This window comes from Tympanuchus pallidicinctus, unplaced genomic scaffold (assembly GCF_026119805.1).
Source record: "Tympanuchus pallidicinctus isolate F22 unplaced genomic scaffold, pur_lepc_1.0 scaffold1, whole genome shotgun sequence".
Classification (NCBI taxonomy): Eukaryota; Metazoa; Chordata; class Aves; order Galliformes; family Phasianidae; genus Tympanuchus; species Tympanuchus pallidicinctus.
Genome location: NW_026294618.1, coordinates 92,691,867 through 92,707,710, shown reverse-complemented (window position 1 = coordinate 92,707,710; position 15,844 = coordinate 92,691,867).

Sequence of the window (15,844 nt, the reverse complement as noted above, 5' to 3'; positions counted from 1 at the left end):
ATCTCCACTTTTTCATTTTTCTTTTCTGCCTTGCCTTATAGCTTCCAGACCTAGTGTCATCTGAATGCTGTAAGTTCTTGCTGTCCACCACCAACAAAACTTGTTCCTTCTCCATTTGGCCTTAAGACTTCTAGTCCTCTTGCAGAGTGATTGCTTGCAGCAGAAGGACACAGAACAGACAGGCCTAATTATTTTTTCCTCTTGTGCCACATTCTGGTCAGTCTTTAGCAGTTCAGAACTCTCCCAAGTCTGGTCCATAATACTTAACGTACTACTTTGGCAAAATGTACAGCGCTTCATCCAAAGCAATCAACTTAATCTAACATAGCTGTGTACAGTCCCTACTTATACTCTGAAGCCTAAAATAAACCACAGCAGAACTGCAGATACCAGTCTCCATAGAGGAGCACTAATAAGCAGCTACAAATGTCTAAAATTACAGAACAAGGAAATATCCTGTCTGTTTAGTCAAGCATCTCTCAGTTTGGGTGCTAAAATACTAAACAGTCCTGAAAGGTTAGCAGGACTGGATTACTGTGAGGATCACAGAACTGTAGAGTTTGGAAGGGACCTCTAGAAATCATCAAGTCCAACCCCTCTGCAAAGCAGCTCCTTACAGCAGGCAGTACAGGTAGGTGTCCAGGCAGGTTTTGAATATCTCCAGAGAAGGAGTATCCACAGCCTCCCTAGGCAGCCTGATTTTGTGGGTGTAGGTTATCCGAGTTACAACTTCAGCAACACTTATGTAGAAACATATTCTCTTCTTTGTAAGGTTGAGTTAACCTCTTCAAGGTTGTTATTCTTGGATGTTTTCTCATATGAGTGTGAGATGAGATGGGAGCTTTAATACACAGGCTGTTTCTCTCAAACTATTTCTGAAGGAATGAAATTACAATCTGCAACTTGAGAACAACATCAGAGTCTACCAAGTAAACTAATGCAGAGCTGTCATGCTCTATCTTAAATGAAATTATTCCTCAGATCAAATTTCTCGCCACTTATGACACTTTCTATTTCTCAATTAAAAACTGGTTCAGACAGGATTAAATGTTATGTTTTGTAAGACAGTCTTTTTGGAAAGCTGTGAAATAGAAAAACATATGCTGCTTCCCTTTCTTGAGATTCACTTGAACCATGGTGCTGATCTTGCTGGCATGTATAAATTTTGATCTTATTGAAAAGCACCCATCTATTTAACATTAAATTTTTAATCATAGAATCATAGAATCATAGAATCACCAAGGTTGGAAAAGACCTAAAAGATCATCCAGTCCAACCGTTCACCTATTCCCAATAGCTCCTACTAAACCATGTCCCTCAACACAACATCCAGTCTTTCCTTGAACACCCCCAGGGTCGGTGACTCCACCACCTCCCTGGGCAGTCCGTTCCAGTGCCTGACCACCCTTTCTGAAAAGTAATACTTCCTAATGTCCAGCCTGAATCTCCCCTGCCGTAGCTTGAAGCCATTCATGAAATGAATGAAATCTTTTGTTTAGCAACACAAGAGCAGTGGAAATGCAAGCTTTTTTAATACTCTTCCACAAGTCATCTGGAGGGACCAGTTTTTAAAATGAGTGAAGTTCAATAAGTGTGACATATTCAGTCTTTGTCTCTATTCTTTAATTTTCCATAGCTTTGTATTGTCAGCTGAACTGAAATCTGTGGCAATTGTGATACTGGTCACATCTGAACAGACAAAAGCAGTAAGAAACTGCTGGTCAGCTCAGGGATTTCCAGCTGGATGGGGAGTTTTGTAAGTGAAGTATGAGGAGCTTTATATTCTCTTACACATGGCTGCCTGGTCTGTGGTGGAAGCTTTTGTTCAGCTCTTTGTGGAACAGCATGGTATGGATATTCTCACTATGAGTTTAAAAGTTCCAACCAGACGTGCTGAGAACGGATGAAGGCTTTTGCTTGAAGTTGCTTTCTTGAGCTTACTGATGGGCTGTGAAATGTAATCATAATGAGGGGTATTGGGTATTTTTTCTGTGATATAAGCCAGTGGAGTTCAAGCTTTCCAGTAGAGATAAGACTCAATGAGCTGGCAACCTGCAAGCAACAGGGGAGCCTCTTGTGTGTGTGAAAAAAGCTATATAAAATGTATGCCCTCTTGTGCCTCTCAGTAGAAACTGACTTGATATTTACGTATGCATCAGCAGGCCTTTTGTTATGCTCTGAAGTTTTATCTATGTGCAGTCAAGTAGTTACTGCAATATAAACTTTCTTAGATGCTGCCAAGTCTATATCTCTTATGAGCAAGTAAAGGACTTAATTTTCTGGGACTCTACTTGCCCCTTTTGTAAATACCACATTGACATGCTTCAGAGAGCCATAAATCATAGCGCTGTTGTATGGCTATTAGGAATTAAAATAAGAGAAAAACGATATTTTTAAGCTTGTTCAGCAAAAGAGGAAATTGCAAAGCTTCACTTGAAGTATGATGCACCCAACTAATGCTGGCACAAACTGAGAATATAAAAGTGAAGATTAGCATAACCAAGAAAGCAATAATGACAGAAGCTGTTTCTCAGACAGTGAGAGCTGATATTGGTAGTATGCAGAAGGAGTGAATGCTGTGTTCTAAAAGGTCTCAGGAAAGAATGTGGGGAGGGATGCCAGGGACTGAAAAAGAGTTTTTGTACTATCAGCCTGAGCCACAGCTCCCTAAGATACACTTTAATTCCTGATATCTATCCACTTCTTTCTTATCCTTTTTGCTGGAGTTGAAAGATTATTTTAAATTATTTCTTGGAATAGAAAAACGCCTACTTAAGTTCCTTTTAATCTAGAATGTGATCAGTATTGCATTTGCTGATCTCCATTGAGTCAAGTGCAATGTTGACTAGACAGGAAACACTTCCCAAGCCCTGGAAGGCTGTTTACACTGGAGGCTACATAGATTCCCCAGGCTACATAGATTCTAGATATACAACTGTGGTGAGCTCTGGGAAAGAATACAGCATAGTGGAGGCTTGAGGAGGGACAGCAGCTCGATTTCCCACTCTTGAATAAAACTGTTTGATTTCTTCTAAACAGATTTTTTAAGATTGTAGATGTTTGTATCTCTTTCCGTCCCAAAATGATTTTCTGCTGTAAAGAAACTGGGAAACATGCACTGGGATCTGTGTCACAAATAGCTGGCAAAAATTTAATTCCAGTATACAATTCTCCAGGGCTCTATAGGAATGTTGGCTGGGCCAGCTGGAATGTTTATTGTGCAATTGTAGAGAACTGCCCCAGCATGTCACTGGAGATTGACATTCAATCTCATGATCTCACCCTAAGCATCTCAGTGCTTTATCTGTAAGAAAAATACACATTCTAAGCTTTTCTTCTCTAACATGAAACCCTTACTCTCGTTGTTTGAGAACCTTTGCCCCTGTGTGCTTTCTAGTTGAGCAGACTTCCATATCAGATTTTACTGCTTTTAAAAGAGCATTTCTAACATCCAATTAAACTGGAAAATCCATGCTCAACAGATTTGTTAAGTATGATTCTCCATCTAGTCATTATCATTAGTGAAGTCATAACTTCCTGAGCGGTTGTGTATCCTTAATTAGTGCCTCTGTTCCTCACCCTCCCCCTCACTGTGGAAATCAAGCTGTGGGTCTTCCTGGCTCTTGGATCCCTCACAAACTTCCATATGTACCAACACCTCTCTAGCCCACCAGAGCCTCTTCTGTGGTATCTCTGTCTTTTAATGCTCTTGTACCAGAGGCGGTGTTAACATCCCTCATACTCAACCACCAATAGAAAGTGAACTGTAACGTTCCCAAAAAGTATGCACTGCCTCACACACAACATTAAAATGGCTGCAACAGTGTGAAGCTTTTCCCACAAGAATCAGGATCTTCCTGAGTTTTATCACATTCTGCATGGCCTTTTTCTGAGGCCAGGCAGGGCTTATATCACTCCATTGCCCATGTGAAACTGGCATGGTGAAGCAGGATGGACCCAGTTCCTTCGATTCACATACTGCTATATTTTTGTAGTTAATTGCTTGGTTTTTCTCAGACAGATCCCATCTGGTCCTGATGTTTTGTCAGCCTTGTGACATTCTAAATAACTTTATAACTATTTTTGGTGTGATCTTAACTTCTGACAGTATTTCTGCTTTCTTCCCTAGAAAATGTATGGCTGTGCTTGGCATCTTCTCCACATTCCCTGTTCCTTATAAACACTGAGCAGAAAACTTTTTTTTAATCAGCGTCTGCTTCTTCTCTATATGATTTACCCTTCTGAGGAGCTGTTTCCTCAAACCTGCCGAGTTCTCCAGCTACCTCCAGTTCTTCATCAGAGAAAACATTTGTGCAATAGTTCCATCAGTCTCCGTTTGCTGCTTTGCTTGCCTCCTTCCCATGCATCTCTGATTTATTTGCATCATGTTACAAATGTTTTCTGACCTCAGGTAGCCTGCTCAGAACTTTAATCCTGAATTTTCTTCTATCATGTGAGGGGGGAATACTTGTGTGGTGACAGTCTTTGCAGTAGCTACAGATTAAAGATGCCATGTAATATTACCATAGGTTTAGTCCTTAATCCTCCCAAGACAGATGGATCTAATCCTAAAAGTCCCTGAAATTGCTTTCAAATGATTTGAGGGTAGAAAACAGGCCTTCATTTATCCAGCTAATCAAAGAGAAGGTCAACAGAAGGTTTGATCTCTTTATGTGTGTATTTATGCAGAGATGCGATCTGACTACATGGAAGACTTTTTGGTCTTGTTTGCCAAGGCATAACAAGATGGCTCATGAAGCTAGCAGGAAAGCTTCCCAACCTGGGTATTTCTGGGTGTATACAAAGGTATCATGACATTACCTGCTCACATACTGAATGCTTGAACTCTGACCACATGTATTCAGCACTGACCACATATTAATGGAGAGCAAGATACCTAGCAAATGGTAGGCTATGTGCCTGAAAGAGGGAGGCAGCGAACATGCTTCACAGTCCCAACTGCTTTGATCCTACAGAAGTCTGTCAAGCAATACGATGATATTTCTAAAATCTCCCCAAAACTGTCATATGTCAGAAGGATTGTTATCTTTTGGAGCTTGCTATCCTTTCTGTAGTCATGAATACTGTCAAAGTGAACTCCCCTGCTTTCTGAAAAAGAATATGTGATCTAAACTCTGAAATAAAATCATAATTGGTCAGGTTTTGAAGGACTTTCTGCAGTAGAACAGAAATGTACCAAATCCAGCACTTTTCCAGTTGTTAGGACCTCTAATAGCACACTTTTGGTTTTGTTTCCCAAGGATGTTATGAATTTTAGTTTTGGTCAGCATAATCTGTGCCAAGATAGTACCTGTTCTGGCACTAGTGGTTTCTCAAAAAAAGACTAGTTTGTGTCTGTTAGCATTGGTAACTGATTAACCACATGCCACTTAGGTAGGACTTTTGTATTTCAGAACTTTCTCATTAGTGCTGGTCAGTGGGAAGAAACATACCCTAAAAACCATATGGATCTGGTGATACCAAGATTGCATCAACTGCAAGAACTGACAGCAACAATGGGAGGAATACAGGGAGCAGGAGGGAAAGTTGTGTGGGCAGGGTCCCTCCTTCTTTTCATTCAGTCTCTTAGCAACAGCAGGCCCAATGGGTACAGCACTGTTTGCTGGGTGTGTGCAGTCCCCTTTGTCAGGCAAAGAAGAGAAGATTAAGCACAGAAAAGAAGGGAAATGAGAGGAGGAAGAGTTGGTGAGGGCACAAGCCATATCATACTGTATCAAGAAAACCATCATTAACAAATAGGTTATTCTAGTGCTAATGTAATGCCATTTAAAAAAAAAAGTGATGCGGGGTTTCAGATGAAAATAAATGTTTGCAGCCTTGGAAATTATTTGTATCCTTCTCGTTTTCAACACAGGTAGATATTCTTCACTATTATCTGAGAGCTAGACAGCTCACCTGGTGTCCTTATGTGATCCCCAAAACATTGCTTGACTCACTGGTGCTTTGCAGGATGGTAGTGTAAGCCCTGAGATTTCCCCTTTGCACTATCCTATTGCTACATTGCAATGCAGTTGAAGACCATTCCTGCAGAAACAGAGGCAGATGCTGAGCTGGGGTGTACCAGCCACTCTGTTGCCTGGGTCTCAAGTCTTTCCTTTGCATTTAAACCTCTTGCTTATTTGGATTCTAAAGATCGGAAGATCGCAGTGTATTTCTTGGGTCAAGTGAGTTTAGTAGTCAATATGGTGCCTACCTATAATCTACACGTTGCACCCAAGTGTGTGTTTCTGTGTGTTAACTACATGTGCTGTAGCAGTGACCTTGGTGATGCCAAGATGGATGAATACAGACTGACTCACACATTAAGTAATTGTCCAAATCATTGCTTTCCTTGAAGATTAAAATATGGCTTAAGTTCGTTGTCTAGCAGGGGCTGTGCTTCTCCTTTATGTAAAATAGCATCTTTGTATATAAAATACATACATCTCAAATGTAGTAGGAAAGGAGAGAAGAAAGAAGAGGGGAGGAAAGGAAGAAAATGAGTTTAAGCAGAATATTTTTAACTCATACCTCCTACTAGAAAAATATCAGTGTGCACTTTTCCCAGGAACTCTGCCATTAGCTTCTTTATACCTGGAGAGGCATTGTGCTAAAGCCATTACAAAGCATTAGAGGTGGTGATGGTGTGAAAGCAGTGTAACTGTAGCTTCTGAAGTGCCTCTTTTTCATAGCTGCCAGGTCAATACTGAATTAAAGTGAATTCAGAATTGAAGTATTATTTCTTCCTTACTTGCATGAGTTTCCTTTTCTTCTAATGCCACGCTAGCACATAAAAAAAGAAGAGAAAGAAAGGTTCTAATTTTTATTTAACACCTTGTCTTGGCAGCTGGTAATTCCATTGGGAATAATGATGTGCAAAGTGTTTTGAAAATCAGAATTAGATCTTGAAGTCAGAGCTGTAGCGTGAGACCAGCTGGTATGACTGGGCCTCGGCTTCTCTGCAAACACAGACTCTGAATTCTCTTCCAGATTTAAACCAGATCTAGTTCTGATCACTTTGACAAAACTCATGCTACAAATTTCCTATTCAGTATGTTGACATTTACTTAGAACTGCAGTTTATCAGCCCTCCTCTCTCATTCAAAAATATGCATGGAAGAGACACTTTTCAGATGTTTGGTATTATAAGAGAAAATTCTTCACCACGTACAGCAAAGGTGACAGGAATTGATCAGTCCAACTGTCTCCCATATCTGATTTATGTCAGTAGAGAGTGCTCCATAGGCACTGCATGTCTGCACCTGCCATTTACTCTAGGTGTAACTGAGGATAAGCTGAAATGGGAAGAGAACTGGTTATTAGCTCCTCTTACTTAGACTGTTCCTTGCAAATGAACCATTGACTCTGTAATGTTTTCCTACATTATGTTGGTTTGCATAATAGCTAAAGGTAATGGCTCCCATAATTTTCCTTACAGTAAAAAACACTGCAATATCTGCTCCAATACTAGTTTTAAATTGTCCTGTGCTCAGTTGCTCTCATCTTACTGTGCTCTAAATCAGAAAGAGCCAGAAAGCACAGAGCTGAAGTGATTGGCCCATCAAGTAGTAAAAGGAGAAATTAAGAAAAATGAATGTACTGAAAAGGAGAGAAAGAATGTATATATGTGAGCCACGCTCCAAGAAAGTGGTCAGGTGCTGAAACAAGCTGCCCAGGGAGGTGGTGGAGTCACCAACGCTGGGGGTGCTCAAGAAATGTTTAGATGTTGTACTGAGGGACATGAGTTAGTGGGAAATACTCATGATAGGTGGACAGTTGGACTGGATGATCTTTGGGGTCTTTTCCAACCTTAATGATTCTATGAAACTTCAGAAAAAAAGATTTTGAGGTATCATGTAATGTGTTAGTAGAGATGGTCTGTAGAAAGAAGCTGAGGTGTCAAAAGGGCTGGGAAGGCAGTAAAACCCAACTCCATTTGTCCAAATAGTCTGAAGGCGTATAGGTAGACTTAATAGGAATATATGGGATCACCTATTAAAACCAGTAACTACTTTCAAAAAACAGGCAGTTTGATCCCCCAACTGAAAGCTGCTGGGACTGATGCTGAGAGCCCCACACCAGGTAGCCTTCCTCCAGAAAGTAGGAACACTGCTTCAAATGCTAGCTACAAATTACTCTGCAAGAAGCCTAAGAAGAAAAGATAAGATAGGAAAAAATCAGCAAGTCCCTTAAGAAGAGATTAATGTCCAGTAATTTTATATAGATTTGATGCTACTTCTAGCTACATTAGCAAAACATTCGACATCATATTCCTGATGTTTGTCTTTAAGCCTGAAAAACACTGAGTAGGATTATGGAAGCTCATGATGACTTTTGGAGCACGACTGTCCCATAATGCTCACTTTGAAATCACTGAGTCTGTATCACAGCAGAGAATCTGACCCACAGACTCATCCCCTTCCTGAGCAACATGTTCTGTCTCTCACATCACCCAGGCAGGAGAAAATCTACAAATAGCGCTGAGCTGACAGTTCTGCTGGTGGTGCCAGAGACAGGACAGAATCCAGCTCTTTCCTTCCTGCTTGCTGTTTCATTAGTAGAGATAAGATTTACAAAACACATAGAACAGATAAACTGAGAAAGAATCCCTTTTATAAACTCAGATTTCTGATTTGCTATTTAAGGTATTCCCAGCAAACTCTGTTTCCAAAGACTGCAAAGGAGATTCTGTCAAAACATCCCATGGTTATTGTACTTCTCAGGCAGCACTGAGAAGGTAAGGACAATGTTTTCTACAGCATTGTCGTGAGTAAAAAGGAATTACAGCAACATAACTGAATTGTACAGCAGGGCAGTTTTAAGAGAGTATGGAAACTTACTAGCAGCTGATAACAGTATCAAGATGGAAAATGACCTTTTGTTCATACTCAGCGTGTATAATGTCCAGTCCAGGAATCCATGCTTGGCCAGAAATACCTAGGCAGTGAGAAGGAGGTTCACTGTAAGAAAATCAAAGATCTAATTACTGCAGATTTCCATATATTGACCCACTTCTGACTCTCAGCAGGGCTGCATCATTGCCAGAGTTTTGGTTCTCGCATTTGAATGCTCTTAAACAATTCAATGCTTTTGCCCAGTGTCATGCTAAATTAGGTCAGAGATGGAAGCAGAGCTCAGGCTCGTGACCATGTGTGCCTAGAAGATGAATATAAATATGAACTTTCCATCTAGGGACCATCTCTAGTTTGATCTAGTGTCACAAAGTCAACTTCACTGTGTAACAGTTCAAGGGTACTGGTGTTTGGTTTGGTTTTGTTTTTTCAACAGTGGACTGAAAGCTCCTTACCTTGATGGTACATCCAGCCTGGAAATATCTCAGGAACTAACAGATCTCATGTAACACGGGTCAGGAGTGTGAGCAGCCCTGTGCAGGTTGGGCATTGTCTCCTTGGGCACATCAGTGTACAAGATATACTGTTGTTGCCACACTCCTGAGTTTTATTTGTTGCTGTAGCTTTCTGTTCTCTAAAAGGAGATTGAAGTTTTGCCTGTTCTAAATGGCCAACGCAAGCATTTACATTTTGTTCACTTTCAAATCCAGCAACAGCACTGGACCCTTTAAAGTACAGATACTGAAGCACTGTTTAATCTAAATGCCATTTCTAAGCAAACACCCACAGAGTTATTAGGCGTTTGCTCAACATAGTACATCCAACTTGCATTTGAAGGACCAAGCTGAAACCCATCTGCTTTTTAAACGTTATTTGGCTCAGTCCCCAAAGCCAAGAGTAACAATAATAATAAATGTAGTGGTTTGTGATTCTCTTGTAGAAGATAAAATTATTTTTTCTTCATCTCTCTAGCAGTAACTGGAGTGAACCAAAACTGTTCCTAGTTGGACTGCCTCACTAGGATAACACGTTTTCAGAATTGCTTTAGGTTAGTTAGTAGCAATGTAAAAAAGATTATGTTGGTTTACCCTTCTAACAACAGGGAAGCTCTAGTCAAAACGTCATCCCAGGTAGATCTGGAAATTGATACAGGTTTGTGTGTGGGATTCTTATGTATATGACAAATTCAAAAGATGGTCAGGTTTTAAAGCAAAGACTGGCTTCAAGATTTAAACTGTTTTGTGACATTTTCTTATTTACCTAAAATTACCTTGAATGTATTTGCGAAAAACACCATTTTTAGCATGATTAAATGGATTTTTATTTTTTAATGGTCATTGCTATCTTTGATTTTGGAGCAGAAAACAAGTTTTTATCAAAAGTATCTTTACAAAGGCAACAACTACAACAAAGCACCAACAAAATCACTAAAGCTTTAGGTTTTTATTTTTACTTAAAAAGCAATGAACTCTGCTAAGTAATACTGAGGCTAGAGGAGTCTCTTTGTTCAGGTGAAAATAGCAGAGCTGATCTTAAGTAATTTAGTGTCCACCTATTTGTTAATGGAAGCTAAACTTCAGTACCACAAGACAGTACATTTTTCTCGTAGAATGACATGCTGTTATCTTTGAAGCTAATGATGATTTTGCTTTGACTGTAGCGAATCAAGTATTTCAGCTACATTCTTCATATGAAATGACAGCACTGTGACAGGGATGTGCAACTGTCTTTTAGAATCAAAAGAAAAGCCTGTTAATTTGGACGAAATTATGTGCCTTTTCTCTATTCTCTTTCCAGTTTAGGGGAATGTCCGACATTAATTCAAACTCAGCCAACATAAGAATCAGTCCATATCAGTGAAGGGTGTCAAAGCTATAAGATGTCAAAAATAAGAGGACACCTTAATTACAACCAGTCCTGCCTAAAGCATCCATATCTACAAACAGCTACAAAGTGGCATTTATTCCTCAAAGCAGGTAAATCCCAGCACACAGCTGCAAAAGTTTATTCTCTGTGCTCACATGTGGGTTTCTCTGCCAGTTGATCTCAGGCCAAGGCAGCTACAGAACTATTTACTGCAGGAACTGTGGTTCAAGGTGAGCTTATGGCTGAAAGGACAGAAGTAGTGGTTCTTGAAACAGAGCTAGGCTCCAGCTCCGTGATTTTGACCCTCAGTCACTCCTGTAACTTCCAAGCCTCACTTTTCCTCCATGTCTTCACAGTGAGCTCAGTACAGCCCTGCTGACACAGTCATCATCTTGGGTTTGGTGATGCACTCTTCAGCAGCCTTTGTGTTCACACATTTGCATTTGTTCTTAATTCTTAGTCCTCATTTATAATAACATTTTCTGACCTGTACGTGAAAGTAATGTACTTCAAGACAGGAGTGCAAAACTTCACTATCCCTTAATGTGGCATCCTGCTACTTACCTTTCATTGCTGTGTGCTATGAAACATCACTCTTCCAAACAGGCTATTCTTTCTGGACTTGAGTAGCTGAGTAGCTGTACCACATCAGGTACCTGCAGTTAGGTATTTTCTTTTAGATGAAAAGTGAGGATACAATTTTTTGACATTGCTGAAAAAAAAAGTAGCTTAAAAATCCATGAAGCTTTTGGAAAAAGAGGCCATAGGGTCTAGAACTAACGATCTGCAGCTGGCAGCTTTTGATGACACAGGCCTGTTCTAGGAAAATAACACTGTACTGTTAACATTCAATAGATTGCAGCCCCAGCTGAAACTGTTAGTGTACAAAAATTGGCCTTTATTTCCTAGTTAATGACAACAGAATCCTGTTGACCTACTCACTAATGTCAAGTTCATCATTCATAAGCCACACTGCTGCCTTTTTGTGCTTCATTATATCATTTCCCTGCTTGGCCTGCTCCTTGAGGTAATTTACTCTTTCTTATTCTTTAAAATCTATATTCCCATATCACTTTGCTGTCAGGTTAACATAGAAAACATTTCCATTTGGGTGCTATAAGGCTTTTAACTCAACAGTTAAAATACACTCTAGGAATATTAATTAAATCCAAAAGCACCCAGATGACATCAGTAAGTAGCACAGAGGGATCAATCGTACCCTGGACATCTTTTTAATTGAGCTTAGCAATACTACATAATGACTTTAGATAGAAAGTAAAGAAATCATGAGCTTGCTTGAAGCCATACAAGATTTATCTGCAGATCTCCTATTTATTAAAGGAACACCAGTTTTGACAGTTTAGAAGGAATACTATGAGGCTATTTCCTTACCTGGTTGTGTGCCTAATTGCAATAGTGAACACCATATCTGTGGTTTGACACCCTCATAGGGCTCTCAGAGGAAGACAAGCTGTGTTCCTGACCAGCCTGTGCAGTCCAAGGAGAGCAGCAGTTCCAGGCTGCTCACTGACTTGTTTGCAGAGAGGTTGGTAGAGATCGTTCGAGGCTTATGCAGTGAGAAGTAGAAGAAAACTAGAAGAATTACAAGCAACTAGCTAATGAAGGAGCAGGTAAATAGGCATGGTGCGGAGTATGTTTGCATTTAACTAGCATTGCTGTTTTCATTAGAAAACAAATGTGTTTATCAGACAGGTCAAGGATTGGTACAATGGAGATTGGATTGACATTTTTGTCAGCAATAAATTAAAATGTTCTGCTTTTTGCAGCTGCCAGCTTGCCATGCTTTACAGAGGAAAATCATAAAAGCCATACTTGCTCAGAGTAAATGCCCATCTGGCATCCCAGAGCAGCATCCTGTCTCTGGGTGGTGGCCAAAGATGCCCAGGGGTGAGTGTAAGAACAAGGAAAATTAACAGTGATTCTTCCTCAGACTACAACTCCAGCCTTGGTTGCCAGTGACTGGATAATTTCCAGGCTCACTGTCTTAGTGCATTTTCTTAGTCTGAGCCCTATTTGATATTCTAGGAGAAGAAAAGGACATTTGGCTTTGTAGATGCTGATGAGTGTCTCTTAGTGATATTGTTTTGGTACCTCACCAAGCCTGTTTAACGCAAGGACACCAGCAGTTCTCAGCTGTTCTCCACCTTGTCACTTCCCACATGTGACAAGCATCTTCCTGTTCAAATACTGGCTTCCCTGGCAATTTTCCCTATTCCTTCTCTTGCCACCTCTTGCCTCTCCCCTTTCTTATCCTTTTCTCAGGCACAGTTGAATCAATTCTTTGCTGCACACACCCCAGGCTGGCTGTAGCAAGTGAGAAGAAAGCTCAAGGCTTGCTGTCCTCATGGTATCTTTAGCAAAAACAGGAGCAGGTCCCACAGGAGCTTCTGCCAGGCCTGCTGATCTCCTTAGGGCTGGAGAACCAGAGCTACCTGTGAAAATTATCCAGGGATTTGTCTCCACGTTTATAGGTAGACCTCCCAGCACAGCTTTCCTGGAAAGCTCTTGACTACGCTGAGTGTACATAGGAGGTCTGAGCCAGCTTGATCCAGTTCATTATAGTAATTATCCCCCAAGATTAGAGGTTATTGAAACCTGTAGTGCAGGTGAGAAAATATGAAGTAACCCATCTGGAAGGCATATCCTTTTGTGTTTTAAAATTAACACCATGTTACTGTTTCCATAGAAACACTAACGCAGCATCACAACAGGTAGCTGTACAGCTGGCAGACTGGTGATGTTCTGGATCCAGGCTGTTCAGCTACCCAAAACTTGCAGGTGTGATATTGTGTGACTGACAAATTGTGAAACTGGTGCAGCTTGCAGATGGAGTGGAAGAGCACGTACCTGCAGTTGGAGAATGCAGCCAGCAGAAAGAATCTCAGCTGTGGTGTTAATAGATGGTTAGTATGGACATAATTTATCACCATGCTTCCCCTATTAGTGCCTTGCCATGGGTGTTATTAAAGGGGTGTCAGTGGGGCCTCTAGTACAATGTGATATGTGTCTTATGTTTGATCCAATCTGGTATCACACTCTTCATCTTTCAGCAGAATGTGGGCTTATAGGCAAATAAGACTGCTGCTGTAAAGAGGAACTTACAGATATACACATGTAAAAGCAACATGTGGTCATTCCCTTTGTGGAAGCTTGCCATCTTATCACAGCTGACTGTACACACAAGTGAGTACATCTATGATGGATATGGGTGGTATGGGTAGGCTAAGAACTAAGCTAAGAAGTGGACTGAAATCTTCCAGCCTTTTCATATCAGTTATTGAGCAGATGGTGGACCACCATTATTACTATTTCATATTCCAGACTCATGGAGAGGGGCTGTGAGATGGTGATTTCTTTTTCTCAGCTTGAGACCAGCAGATCTTGAGAAGCCACAATATTGTTATTATTATATTAATCCTCAGAGATCCTCTAAAGTTGAATTCCTTGAACCTGGTTCCTTGTGCCTTACTATTCCTAGTAAGAATCCTTTATCCCAGACAGTTGAAGTAAATATTAACCTGTGAGTTGTATATAAAAGAGATTGAACTGCTTTGTGCTGGTCCCTTTTTGCTGAAAGAGGCATCATTTGCATGAAGGCAGGTGGCTGGAATGTAATGATCCTTGATCCCAGTTTATTCTAGCAGTAACTGTTCATCACACACTCCTAATTCCTGCCATGACCTGCTGAAAGCAATTCATCCATACACATCTTATGTCGTGCTGAAGCAATGTGAGGGCATACAGTTGATTAATGTGTTTGTTATGGGGCTGTTGGTACGTCTGGTTCAGGCATGATAACATTTTAAGCTGTTTTAGTGTAATATCAAGCATTCATCTAATGATAACACGTCAGAATGCAAAGGCCATAAAAAATCTTGGTGAACAGTTTATAGAGTCAAATCTGAGCCAAGAAGCAAAAACCACAAGCATTGTCTCTGCTACAGAAGCTACAACAAACCATACTTATATAATGAAGTAATTATGATTTCCCAGTCTCAGAAGTTTTTGAAAACAGCTTTCTCAGGCTTTCCACTTTATCACCATTTTTTCACCCAGAAATACATTAAATTTTATAACTGTGCTGATAAATTGTCACACCTGAAATAGGTCAAATAGCTGTATAAATACAAGTCACTGAGAGAAGACCTCTGATACAGTCCAAAAAAAAGGGAAGGAAAAGCCACCTGTGTGAAAAGCAAGTAGCCCAGGCTAGCTTTTGTAGTTAAAAGAACTAAATAACAAAAATGTCATAGAGTTTTTCCAAACCATTTTTTATCCTAATCTTCCTGAAATATTAAATTATAAGAGCTGCAGTCACAGGCTCCCCAGGCAAAACTTTGCCGTGCATACAAATTCAAAATAAATAATAAATGGTTCTGTACGGGAAGAATGCAATTCTTCCTACCAAAGTATTGAATGTACTGAGGAGAGCATGTCTCCTTTGGCTTGTAGAGACGTTTAAGAAGAGAAAGCTGCCATTTGTCTTGTTAAAGCAATAGCAAACAATATTTGTGGCCAAATTATGCTTTACTCTTTGCAAAGCAAGAAAGCCAACAAAGACTCTTTATTCTAATAACAAGGAAAAATGTAAATGATCCCTCATCCTGTGTTCCAAGTACGAATGACTTTTCCATGGAGAGGCTTGGGCTCCAGTGGTGAAATTACAGTGGTTGAAATTTGGCAATTTCAATTCCATCTCAGTGATAACAACAGAGGACACAAGAACCCTGAGTATTTGCTATTACACTGGGACTTTGATCCCAGCAAATGCCAGGAGCATACACAAAATGCCCAAACACTGCCTGCATAGCAGCCATCGGGTGTGCAAAGGACTATCTCTGAGATCTTCTGATCTTGATGCAGTCATGAGGAGGAGAGGGTGCTCCTCTAGAGCATTGTGGCAGGGGTGCTCAGCTGTGACCAAAATTCAAAGTCCTCTGAGGTATGTTGAACACTTGCAGCTCCACTGTGTTCTCTGGAAACTGCAGGAGGCCAGATGGCCAGAATCTGGTTCTCTCTTAAGAGCAATTATTCACAAGTGTCCAGGAGAAATAAAACCTATAGCAGTCTGTTGCTCTTCCAGGCCAGTGAAAGACCCAAAAGGC